The sequence below is a fragment of the Oncorhynchus mykiss genome, chromosome 1 (genome assembly GCF_013265735.2).
Source record: "Oncorhynchus mykiss isolate Arlee chromosome 1, USDA_OmykA_1.1, whole genome shotgun sequence".
NCBI lineage: Eukaryota > Metazoa > Chordata > Actinopteri > Salmoniformes > Salmonidae > Oncorhynchus > Oncorhynchus mykiss.
In genome coordinates, this window is record NC_048565.1 from 41,942,925 (window position 1) to 41,956,004 (window position 13,080).

Consider the following 13,080-nt stretch of genomic DNA (forward strand, 5'->3'; position numbering starts at 1 on the left):
GTCAATCATAATGAGTTTTCCCCCACAAAAGGGCTTTATTACGGACAGAAATACTCCTCAGCACCATCCCTCCCTTCCTCAGACGAGCCCACAGGTGAAGAAGCCAGATGTGAAGGTCCTAGGTTGGCGTGGTTACACGTGGTCTGCGGTTGTAAGGCCGGTTGGATGTACTGCCAAATTCTCTAAAACGAGGAGGCGGCTTATTGTAGAGAAATAAACATTAAATTATCTGGCAACAGCTCTGGTGGACATTCCTGCAGTCAGCATCCCAATTTCACACTCCCTCAAAACTTGAGGCATCTGTGGCATTGTGTTGTGTGACATAACCGGTCATTTTAGAGTAGCCTTTTATTGTCCTCAGCACAAGGTGCACCTGTGTAATGATCATGCTGTTTAATCAGCTTCTTGATATGCCACACCTGTCAGGTGGATTATTTTGGCAAAGGAGAAATGCTCAATAACAGGGATGTAAACAAATCTGTGCATGAAATTTGAGACATAAGCTTTTTGTGTGTTTGGAAAATTTCTGGGATCTTTCATTTCAGCTCATGGAAAATGTGACCAAAACAACATTGATTAAACCAGCAAAAACTGGTTTAATCAATGTTGTTTCCATGTAATTTCAACAAAATAATTAAATGGGAGGATGTTGAATCATTGTGGAAAACTGATCTGATTTGCAAAAAGTAATCAACGTAGGGGAATTTTGTGGTGGCCTTTTTTGTTGATTTCAAGTTGAATTCATGTTAGTTGACAACTCAACCAAATGTAAATCAAAACTAAACAAACTGACGTCTGTGCCCAGTGGGATCCTAGTCCTTTAATCAGTCTTCTCCCAAATGATCTGAGCAATAGCACCCCTTAAATTAAATCCTTCACCTTGACTCTCCATATAAATGGAATTCTGTCAACATAAGAGATATAAATAGATAGGGGTGTAACAATTCATAATCTACCTGAATATTTAAAGGGCCCTTTGGGCGACGAGGGAGAGAAAAGACTTGATCAATCGTCTTGAGTTCCACCTCTACAATCAGAAACATGATAATTAGAACGGGGGTATCATCTATTCTGCCACATACACCATGTAGGATAATCATAACTTGATAAGACTCATGTTAAGGAGGTTTAACATTACAGTAGTAGCATGATGGCCTGGGCAGCGGTCTGTTTCTGTTCTCTTGCCAACTCCTTGTGGAGCAGAAACATCCTGGTACCCAGTCTAAAGGCTAGTAGCACTGCACTACAGCCTAATTCTAAAATCTACTCTCCTATCGCAAATGCATCTAATAATATGCCTGGGCATTGGCAGAGTGTTAGCTGTTGTTGTGTATGGAGGAACTATTTTCTGCACGGGAGAAATGTTAAGACCTTTTCACTGTCGCACTCAGCACAGTGTGTGAATGGTAATGTTCTTTACGAAGACGAGCAGAAGTTTCTGAACTACGCAAGCACATTAAGAACAGTAAAGGGAAGAAAGGTGACAAGGGAAGAACAACTTGATGAACACTGTAGAGACTGCATAAAAACAGTTGATGCTAAATACAAGAGAAGAAGGATAATCAAGTACGGGAAGAGGATAGGACGGGATAGGATAAGTTTGGATAGGTTAACAAATTCTGAATCCTCATCAGTTTTCCACCACTTCCCAAGCTTTTCTATTTTCAGCGTAAAACTAATTAATCTGGTGCTGAAAATGTTCCTCTGAAGGTTTACAATGAGCAATGATGAGAATTCAATGGCAATGCCTAAAAGGTAGGTGTGACTGTGAAAACTCAAAAATGAGAGTGAGACAGTCATCTCATGTTCCCGCTACCAGTTACAAAAAATACCCCACGTCACATAGCGCTGATTTATGGAAATCAGATTATTCATCGTAAGAAATGCATATCTGAAACAAAATGAGTAAAGGTAGCTTTAATTATGTATGTATTAGGAAATCTGTTTAACTTCAGAGACTGCTAAAGCTACGGGACATTACTGACTGGTTGGTTTTGGGCATTAATTAATCTCCCACACAACAACACTAGGCTGGCAAGCAAACACAAAATACTGAACTTGTCATTGCAATGACCTGATTATTCAGCTACACCTGAAAAGGGTACCTACTTCAAATCATGCATTGCACAACGACTGTATAGCTACAAAACGCATGTAAAGGAATTATGTTCTTGCCATTTTGTTGTTTTTCATCCCCAATCTAATAAGCAATGTTGAACAGTGATACCAGTCCAGTACAGTTTGGGAACACTAGGCCCTACCATATGACTAGACCCGCCTCTGGTGTTTGAGAGGGGCATTGCGTTGACCACGATGTCACATATCTCCTGGGGGATACCTCCATGTGATTTGTGGAGTGGTAGGACTGATGAAGTGCTGTTGCCATCCTGCTTCTTTGCTAGATCAATTATACATGTAGGACTGGGCTTTATGAATGATGGAGACCTCCTCAAGTCATCCATACAGCTGCCCAAAGACGCAGCCCTGGCCCCTGTAGCCCTCAGAGGCCGGAATAAAGCAATCACTCTTCTCTACAGGATGATGCATTACAGAGTACACGCCCACACAATGATACACATGTATTGTACATGCCTGGACAAACAGACACATGTACTGTATCCAGTGTTGGGATTAGTTTCTTGAAAAACAATTATATTACTTTTTACATTTAACAAAATGTGTTACTTTACCGCTTCGTGTGGAAAGTTCTGCGTTATATTACTTTGTATTACTTTCATGAAACAAAATCTCTAAGTCTTACCATTTGTTTGACTGTCGGAGGGAGCAAGGCAGGCCACTCACACCCTACCAAAGATAGGCTGCTTACTAACTCAGGTTTGATCACAAGTTTCTCCTTTCATCTGTGGCACTGCTTTCCTGTGCTAGTCTACAAGTGCTACACTATCATATGGGCTGCTTAATTAGCCATATATACTGTAAGCCAATCAAATCAAATTTTATTTGTCACATGCTTTGTTAAACAACAGGTGTAGACCAACAGTGAAAAGCTTAGTTATGGGCCCTCCCCAACAATGCAGAGAGAACATTTTTTAAATAATAGAAAAATAATAACACAATGAATAAATACACAATGAGTAATGATAACTTGGCTATATACACAGGGTACCAGCACTGAGTAGATGTGCAAGGGTACGAGGTAACTGAGGTAGATATATACATATTGGCAGAGATAAAGTGACTAGGTAACAGGGTGGTCAGATGGTGCCGACAAATACGGTCTCTGGAGATAACATCAATGAATACGCCGACTCAGTCACTAGATTTATACAAATAATGCATAGAGGATGCATAGAGGATTATCCCAATGGTGTCTTTCACAACATACCCGAATCAGAAACAGTGGATTGATGGCAGCCTTGTCTGGAAACTGAAGGAAAGAGATGCTGCTCATAAACACGGGAAAGTGACCAGGGACAATTGTATGGTTAAACAGTACAAATACGACCTACACAGATTGATCAAGATGGCGAAACACAAGTATAGGGACAAAGTGGAGGAGAAATTCTGCCCGTCGGACACGAGGAATATGTGGCAGGGGCTTCTAACGATCACAGATGACGGAAAGAAAGCCAGTGATGTCACGGACACCAGCGCTGCCCTGTCGAACAAGCTAAATACCCTTTTCTCCCGCTTCGAGCATCACAACTCTGAGCTGCAGAGGAGAGCCCCTGAGGAAAACGAGGGCTACGTGCTGACGGTCTCCACGGAGGAGTCAATCAAACTCGTTAATTCTCACAATGCTGCCGGGCCCAGACGGCATACTTAGCCACACCCTCAGAGCATGTGCACGTTTTTCGGACATTTTCAATCTCTCTCTAGCTTAGGCCGTTATCCCCACCTGCTTCAAGGTGTCCACTATCCTCCCGTGCCCAAGAAAGGGAAAGTAACTGAACTGAATCACTACTGACCCATAGCTACCGACCCGTAGCTAGTCAAAGATCACATCACCTCCTCCGTCCCCGACACACTTGACCCTCTCCAATTCGCCAATTGCACTGCACACTGCCCTCACCCACCTGGACAAAATGAATGCATATGTGAGGATAATCTGTCCTTCAATACCACAGTGCCCTTTAAGCTCACCACAAAGTTCATGGCACTGGGACTGAACTCCTCCCTATGCAACTGGGTCCTGGACTTCCTGATGGGCCGCCCCCAGGTGGTGAAGGTAGGCAACATTACATCCACACTGATCCTCAACATGGGGGCCCCACAAGGGTGCATCCTCAGTCCCCTCCTGTACTCCCTGTATATCCACGACTGCTTGGCCTCACACAGTTCCAACTCCATCATCAAGTTCGCTGACGACACGACAGTAGTAGGCCTGATTACCAACAACAACGAAACGGCCTACAGGGAAGAGGTAGGCACTCTGACGGCGTGGTGCAAGGTAAACAATCTCTCCTTCAACATCAGCAAAACAAAGGAGCTGATTGTGGACTTCAGGAGGAAGCCTTTGTGGAGACAGTCAAAAACGTTAAGTTCCTCAGTGTACACATCTCCGGGGAGCTGAAATGGTCAAACCCAACGGACACCCTGGTGAAGAAGGCACGACATCGATTCTTCATCCTCAGAATGTTGAAGAAATTTGGCCTGTCCCCGAGGGCCCTTACAGTGTTTACAGGAGCACCATCGAGTGCTGCATCACAGCCTGGTACAGCAACTCCACCACCGTTCACCGCAAGGTGCTACAGAAGGTGGTACGCTCAGCTTAACACACCATTGGGTGCCCACTGCCTGCCCTCCAGGACACCTACATCACTAAGTGATGCAGGAGGGCCAACAAGATCATCAGGGACCCCAGCCATCTGAGCCACAGACTGTCCTGCCCACTTCCATCACTCAGATGTGGGTAGTATACTGTAGGAGCATCATGGGAAAAAATGGCCAATAGCTTCTACCCCCAGACCACCTTGCTGCTCCCCCTATGGACATTTAAAATGTTTAACCTTCACCTCAATGGAGATTTACTCTGCCTCCACCCAATGTACATTTAAATAACCACCACTAGTCAGCTACCTCCCCCCAGCGTATGCGATGAGTCAAAATAGTTAGTGCAAAAAGGGTCAATACACATAGTCCTGGTAGCTATTGGTTAACTATTTAACTAACTATTTAGCATTCCTATTGCTTGGGGGTAGAAGCTGTTCAGGGTCCTGTTGGTTCCAAACTTGGTGCATCGGTAGAAGTGGTGAAAAGTACTTAAGTAAAAATATTTTAAAGTACTACTTAAGTAGTACGTTTTTTAGGGTATCTGTACTTTCATTTACAATGTATATATTTTTTTACTTTTACTTCACTACATTCTTTAAAAAAAATAATGTACTTTTTACTCCATACATTGTTATGACACCCAAAAGTACTAATTACATTTTGAATGCTTAGCAGGACTGGAAAAAGGTCCAATTCACACACTTATCAAGAGAACATCCCTGGTCATCCCTACTGCTTCTGATCTGGCGGACTCACTAAGCACCCATGCTTCATTTGTAAATTATGTCTGAGTTTTGGAGCGTGCCCCTGGCTATCTGTAAATAAATAAATAAATAAAATGTGTGCGTCTGGTTTCTTAATATAAGGAATTTGACATCATTTCTACTTTTAATTTTGATACTTAAGTATATTTAAAACCAAATACTTTGAGACTTTTACTCAAGTAGTATCTTACTGGCTTTGTGACTTTCACTTTTACTATGACAATTGGGTACTTTTTCCACCATTGATTGGTACTTCTTGCCATGCGATAGCAGAGAGGACAGTCTATGACTTGGGTGGATGAAGTCTTCCTCTGACACTGAATGTTCTGGATAAATTTCTTTCAGAAGATTTCAATCGAAGAAAGTAGCAGATCCTGTATGACAGGGAGCTCGGCCCCAGTGATGTACTGGGACATACGCACTACCCTCTGTAGTGCCTTTACGGTCAGATGCCAAGCAGTTGCCCTACCAAGCGGTGATGCAGCCAGTCAAGTTGCTCTCAATGGTGCAGCTGTAGAAATTGTTGAAGATCTGAGGGTCCTTCTTCACGACTGTGTTGGTGTGTGTAAACCATAATCATTCCTTAGTGATGTAGACACCGAGGAACTTGAAACTCTCAACCCGCTCCACTACAGCACTTTCAATGTGGATTGGGCGTGCGTGGCCCTCCCTTTCCTGCAGTCCATGATCAGCGTGGCAGATTGTTGTCTACCCTCACCACCTGGGGGCAGCCAGCCAGGAAGTCCAGGATCCAGTTGCAGAGGGAGGTGTTCAGTCCCAGGGTCCTGAGCTTAGTGATGAGCTTGATGGCACAATGTTGTTGAACGCTGAGCTGTAGTCAATTAACAGCATTGCAATAGGGGCTCCAGAGTGGTGCAGCGGTCTAACGCACTGCATCTCAGTGCTAAATGCATCACTACAGGCCCTGGTTAGATTCCAGGCTGTATCACAACTGGCCGTGATTGGGCGGCACACAATTGGCCCAGTATCATCCGGGTTAGGGTTTGGCCGGGGTAGGCCATCATTGTAAATAAGAATGTGTTCTTAACTGACTTGCCGAGTTAAATAAATAAATACAAATGTGAGTGCTATGGGGCGATAGTCATTTAGACAGGTTACCTTGGCGTTCTTGGGCACAGATTCTTTTCATTCAAAATCTTTCTCTCGAGCTGCCATTTCTGGTTGTAGGCAGCAGGTACACAGACCCATAGAGATGTATAGAGGGCACACTTGCCACTAGACGGGAAAGCCCTCTATGGGCTTTGCTATCACAGAAGCGATCAGTGGCAAAGATCAATGTATAGAGGTGCGACCTCTATACATTTTCATGGAGGCCGCTGACGACATTTCTCCAAACAGCCTCGAGCACTAAATGAGGAAACAAGCCAAGATCAGATCATGGAAACACACCCGATAGAGGCATAATTCTGAAAGTAACTAAGTAGTACTGTTACTTATACTGAACAAAAATATAAACGCAACATGTAAAGTGTTGGTTATTTTTTTGCTGAAAATAACCAGGTAATTGTTCACAAAAACAAATATTACATCTCTTTTCCTTCTACTACTTTAGTTCAATTCTACTTTTTTAGTTATATCCAATTGGGACTGATGTGACTTCTTTAAATGGGAGAAGAAGCACAGTCAGGGTGCAGCACACTCTGTTATCTCTGGATGGGCCCACAACTGGGTGCTTGCCAATAAGTAACATCTGATGGTATTGAGGGATCAAATCAAATTGTATTCATCACATGCAGGTTCAGCACTCCTCTGAAGGCGGAATCGCATCTTGAAACAGAGCGGCATGCATAGTCCTGCCTCCTGCAGAGAGGTTGAAAGAGAAAAGTGGAGCGCAATGAATACTTGAGTGTTCTGGAGGCTGTGAAATTGAAAGGCCTCTCCCCATTTTTTTCAGAAAATTTCAATAGAAGAAAGAATCAGGGCGTGCTTTTTAATCTCAACTTTTAGATTGATTGGTTGAATGTATGTGTACAAATCAATGCGGCTCTGACAGACTCTTTTATGGTAATCCTCATGGCTACCTGACGCACAAAGAGGAGCACATGAGCCTTGTACAAAAATAAAAAAATATATATATATAATCTCCAAAACAGAAGAACTTGACCTGATTTAAATGATAGTGGTTGACACCACGTGAAACGAGTGAAAATGAAGTGATGTTCGTCTTATCAAAGAAACAAGAAAATTATGATTTCCATGCTTTTTATTTGACAACTCTATCAAGAACATACTACATGCTTCGTTTCATAATTCATCTAGGCCTTTATGTTTATCCCCATGATTCAAGGACATTTACAGTATAAGGACATTAGGACACATCCTAAGGACATTCGGCAACAATCCCATTAGGTACCTTAAGGGTTTCAGCTATGTGACTCACTGACTTTCTGAAAACGTTCTAGGGACATTTGTCTAGTTCCCTGTAAGTTCCCAGGACATCACTGAGGACCATGTCAGGACTTTCCTTTTACTAGTCCTTAGGGCGTTGTGTTATGGTCCTGAGGGAACGTTCTCTGGGGGTCCTTTGTCTAGTTCCCTGTGAATTACCAGGACGTCACTGAGGACCATGTCAGGACCTTTTTAGGACATTCTCAGGACTTTCATTTTACTAGTCCTTGGGACTTTGTGTGATGGTCCCAAGGGAACGTTCTCTGTGAGACCTTTTTCTAGTCCCTGGTTTGTCCCAAGGACGTTTTTTGGACGTTCTTGGGATGTTGTGTCATGGTCCCCTGGAAGTTTTGTCTAATTTGTCCCAGGGACATCCCAAGGAAGTTTTTAGCAAGTTCTTGGGACGTTGGTCATGGTCCCCTGAACGTCCTTAGGACGTTGTGTCATGGTCCCCTGGAGGTTTTGGTCATGTGATGGTTCCAGGTGTCCCATAACATTATAAGTAAAGTAATGAAATGGTATGGGTAGTTTTAGTACACTGTTCAGCTAAAATAGTGTAATCAATGACAGTATGATTACAATTGACATGATCACTTAGTACTGACTTTTCAATATGAACCCACAACCTCTGGATTTAGGGTATGCTAATATTTCTGCTCCAAAGTTTGGAGAATCCCTTACACATTCATTACCTATAATACATCTCTGCACATAGTGAAATCGTGCCATCTGCACTAGTATTTTATTTATCCGTTAATGTGACTATTCTCATATTGATTTAATTTACTTAAAGTATTTCAACAATTTGAGTTAGGGTTTTCAGTATAGTTGTCTAATGTGGGTGGGGCATATTATTATGTTTTAATGTTACTCATGAATCCCTAAGATAAATATTATAGTTTTTCTTGAGTGTGTTTTTAACAAAGCTGAGATTTACTTTGAAGTGCAAAGTGTAGGAATAGGCCTACTACAGGTGAAATGAGTCATTGCTACAGACACGGTGGCGTAGCAGGAAGATCAGAATGCTCTGAACCGAGAGGTTATGGGTTCAAATCTCAGGTGAGGACTGTAATCATGTACTGTATGCCAGTGTTTCAAATACTGTATGTAAGTTGAGAACACTGTTTTTGTGGGTCCCTAGCATTGTCAAAAGACAAAGCGCTGAGAATTGATTTGTGGTCCACCCATCAGGGCCTTGATGGGCTTGGCAACAATTACAAGGGTTGATGTGTATGAAACTAGGGTGCGTGTTCCCTGGGGAAAATGTTTCTTTGTGACCATCGGGTGACGTCCCCAGGACAACCTGGGAACTAGACAAAAACCTACTGGGGACCATGACACAACGTCCTAAAAATGTCATGGGGATGATCTAAAAACTTCCTCGGGGACGTCCTTGGGACAAACCGGGAACTAGGCAAAACCTCCAGGGAACCATGACACAATGTCCCAAGAACATCCTCAAAACGTCCTCGGGGACATCCCCAGGACAAACTAGGAACTAGACAAAACCTCCAGGGGACCATGACACAATGTGCCAAGAACGTCCTCGGGGACTACACAAAACCTCCAGGGGACCATGACACAACGTCCTGACCACTTTAGGCAACCATTTCCTAACGTTCCAGGGACTTCCTAACAACTCATTTTTGTTTGCAGGGTCTGTACTACAATATGTAAATCATATTTATTGTTTTCCCATTTAATTACAAGGTAAGTTATCTACAAGGTTACGTATAGGCTAGGGGTATTTTATGTCCAGGCGTTCTACAGTCTCCCCCACCAAGACATATGGCACAGATAACTCCCTTTTACAGTGGAGGAAAAGCACCCAGATGCTGCAGTATTTATGGGTTAATCGATATGCAGTCAAGATGACACCATGTTCCTGTAACTTTCTGTCACCATGATGGCTCACTAATTTTGGAGAGGATGCTTTCCCCACCTCTGACAGTCCCTGAGATGGTTTAATTTGGCAGTAAAAATGCCAATCAGCCAGTCACTGTCGGTTACTTGTTGTTCCTCGGGAGGTCATGATGAGGGTAAATCCATGGGAGGAAATATATTCACATACTGCAGCTAGAGACACTTCTAACCCCTGACATCCCATTTTGGTTGTAATTTCATGTTGTTAAAGTGACTAGGCTGAGACTGCAGTCCCTGTGCTGTTAGAAGGGGGCATGGCCAGATCAGGAGGATTTATGCTTTAATTTGTGTGTGTGTGTGTGTGTGTGTGTGTGTGTGTGTGTGTGTGTGTGTGTGTGTGTGTGTGTGTGTGTGTGTGTGTGTGTGTGTGTGTGTGTGTGTGTGTGTGTGTGCAGCTTTTGCTGACAGGGGTCAGTACCGGTCAAAAGCACAAGGGGATCCCAAGGACCTTACCCCCCTTGAAGGATTGTCCCAAGCCAAAGGGATGGGGGAAATGAACATGGTCATGTAATCATTACCCTGGTTCCAACACTAAAGACTACGTTTTGATGATGTTCTATAACTGATAGTTGAATAGTAAAAGCAGCAGTATACTTTCTGATCAATGCTTTCAAGGAAAGTGGGAGGGACATATCCACGTAATGGAAATAGGTCTACGATACCTACCCTCTAGTCTAATCACACTTGAATTACTTCACATTACAATAGGCTACCATGTACAAAATAATGTACAAAACATTTTACAAGTTGGAATCTCATTTTGGAAATTGTTGACAAGCCATTGTGAATTAAGTTTTCAAATGCACTATGATAGTTAATATCAGTATTATTATAAAAAGAGGAGCAGGCAATATTTCCACCTTTTACATCTCCACCTATATGACCTTTTGTATATCAAGCTAATTTGAACTGAAAATGTGGTTTAATTGTAGTTGTTTTATTAAAGTTAAAATAGAATATCATAGAACAGGTATTCCCAAATGGGGGTACGCCAAATAAAAATGTGATTCACATTTTAAAAAATAAAATGTTTTTTTTTAAATTCCAAAAAATAAATTCTTGACATTTTCAAACAGTTCATTTAGTAAGACCCACATCCATAGAGACACATACCATACCACATACTGGTAGTACAGCACCTGTCGACGACACAAGTTGTTCTGCTTCCACGAGCACATCCAATGCTAGCATCAGTAATTCCACATTTTATTGTTAGCCCAGCTAGCATGGACACTGACAGTTGTGAATCTGATGCAGCAGAAGAGCTACTGCCCCTTACCCGGGAAAGCACCGAACAACTGACAGGGAAGTTGGACCATCGACGAGGCGAAAATATGATGAGAACTACATTGATTTGGGGTTCACTTATATTGGGAGTAGTGCCTTTCTTCAGCCACAGTGTTATATGTGCACAAGTACTATCTCACAATTTGATGCAACCTTCACTCTTGTGTAGACAATTAGAAACGAAACATGCCAATTTGAAAAATAAGCCATGCAAGTTTTTTGAGCGAGAATTAAGACGACTTTCGAGTAGTAAGACATGTATAAAAGCAACAGATACCATTAATAAGAAGGGGCTAGAATCGTCTTATATGGTGAGCTACTGAGCTAGTGACTGGGACAGGCAAGTCACATATTATTGTGGAGGACTTAATTCTTCCTGCTGCCGCGGATATGGCTGGGACAATGCTGGAGCAAAGGCCAAAAAAACTATACAGACAATGACTTCATCAAACAACACTGTTTCACGACGCATCAGTGACATGGCAGGAGATGTTTTTAAACTATTACTGCTTCGCATACAAGCCAGAGAAATTGATACGTCACAGCTGGATGAGTCAACAGACATGGCGGGCCTGGCACAGCTCCTGGTATATGTCTGTTACGTTTATGGGGGTCAATTAAGGAAGACATCCTCTTCTGCAAACCACTGGAAACCATGACAAAAGGAGAGGATATTTTTAAAGTACTGGACAGCTTTGTGATATCAAATGGACTTTGGTGGTCAAGATGTGTTGGTATTTGTACTGATGGCCCAAAAGCCATAACAGGGAGACATAGTGGAGTGGTAACGTGCATGCAAACAGTTGCTCCTGCCGCCAACACTGCAGCATCCAACGAGAGGCTCTTGCTGCCAAGGGAATGCCTGACAGCTTGAAAGACCTTTTGGACACTACAGTGAAAATGGATATTAATGCAAGGACCCTGAATTCTCGTGTATTTTCTGCACTATGCAAGTATATGGAGAGTAAACATGTAACGCTTTTACAACATACACAACAGAAGTGCACTGGTTATCAAGGGGCAAAGTATTGACACAATTCTTTGAATTGAGAGACGAGCTTAAAGGTTTCTTTACTGACCATATTTTTCACTTGTCTGACCGCTTGCATGATGCGGAGTTTCTCACACGATTGGCCTATCTGGGTGATGTTTTTTTCTCACATGAATTTTCTGTATCTAGGATTACAGGGACTCTCCGCAACTATATTCAATGTGCGGGACAAAATTGAGGCTATGATTAAGAAGTTGGAGCTCTTCTTTGTCTGCATTAACAAGGACAACACACAGGTCTTTCCATCATTGTATGATTTTTTGTGTGCAAATGAACTCAAGCTTACGGACAATTGTCAAATGTGATATAGTGAAGCACCTGAGTGAGTTGGGTGCGCAATTACGCAGGTACTTTCCCAAAACGGATGACACAAACAACTAGATTCGTAATCTCTTTCATGCCCTGCCTCCAGTCCACTTACCGATATCTGAATAAGAGAGCCTCATCGAAATTGCATCAAGCGGTTCTGTGAAAATTGAATTTAAATCAGAAGCCACTGCTAGATTTCTTGATTGGGCTGCGCTCAGAGTATCCTGCCTTGGCAAATCATGCTGTTAAGACGCTGATGCCCTTTGCAACCACGTACCTATGTGAGAGGGGATTCTCGGCCTTCACTAGCATGAAAACGAAATACAGGCATCGTATAGTGTGTATGAGGCAGGCTTACAACGATGGCAAAAAACAACATTTGAGAGTGCGCTGACCCTGGTGCTAGAGGGGTACGCAGCTGGAGGTTGAATGTTTGAAGGGGTACGGGACTATAAAAAGTTTGAGAACCACTGCTATAGAACATTATACCCTTTAATCACATAGCCCTAGACTGGACAAAATATATTTCCCTATCAAAACGTAAACTATTCTTTACTGGACAAAAATATAAATGCAACATGCAACAATTTCAAGGATTTTACT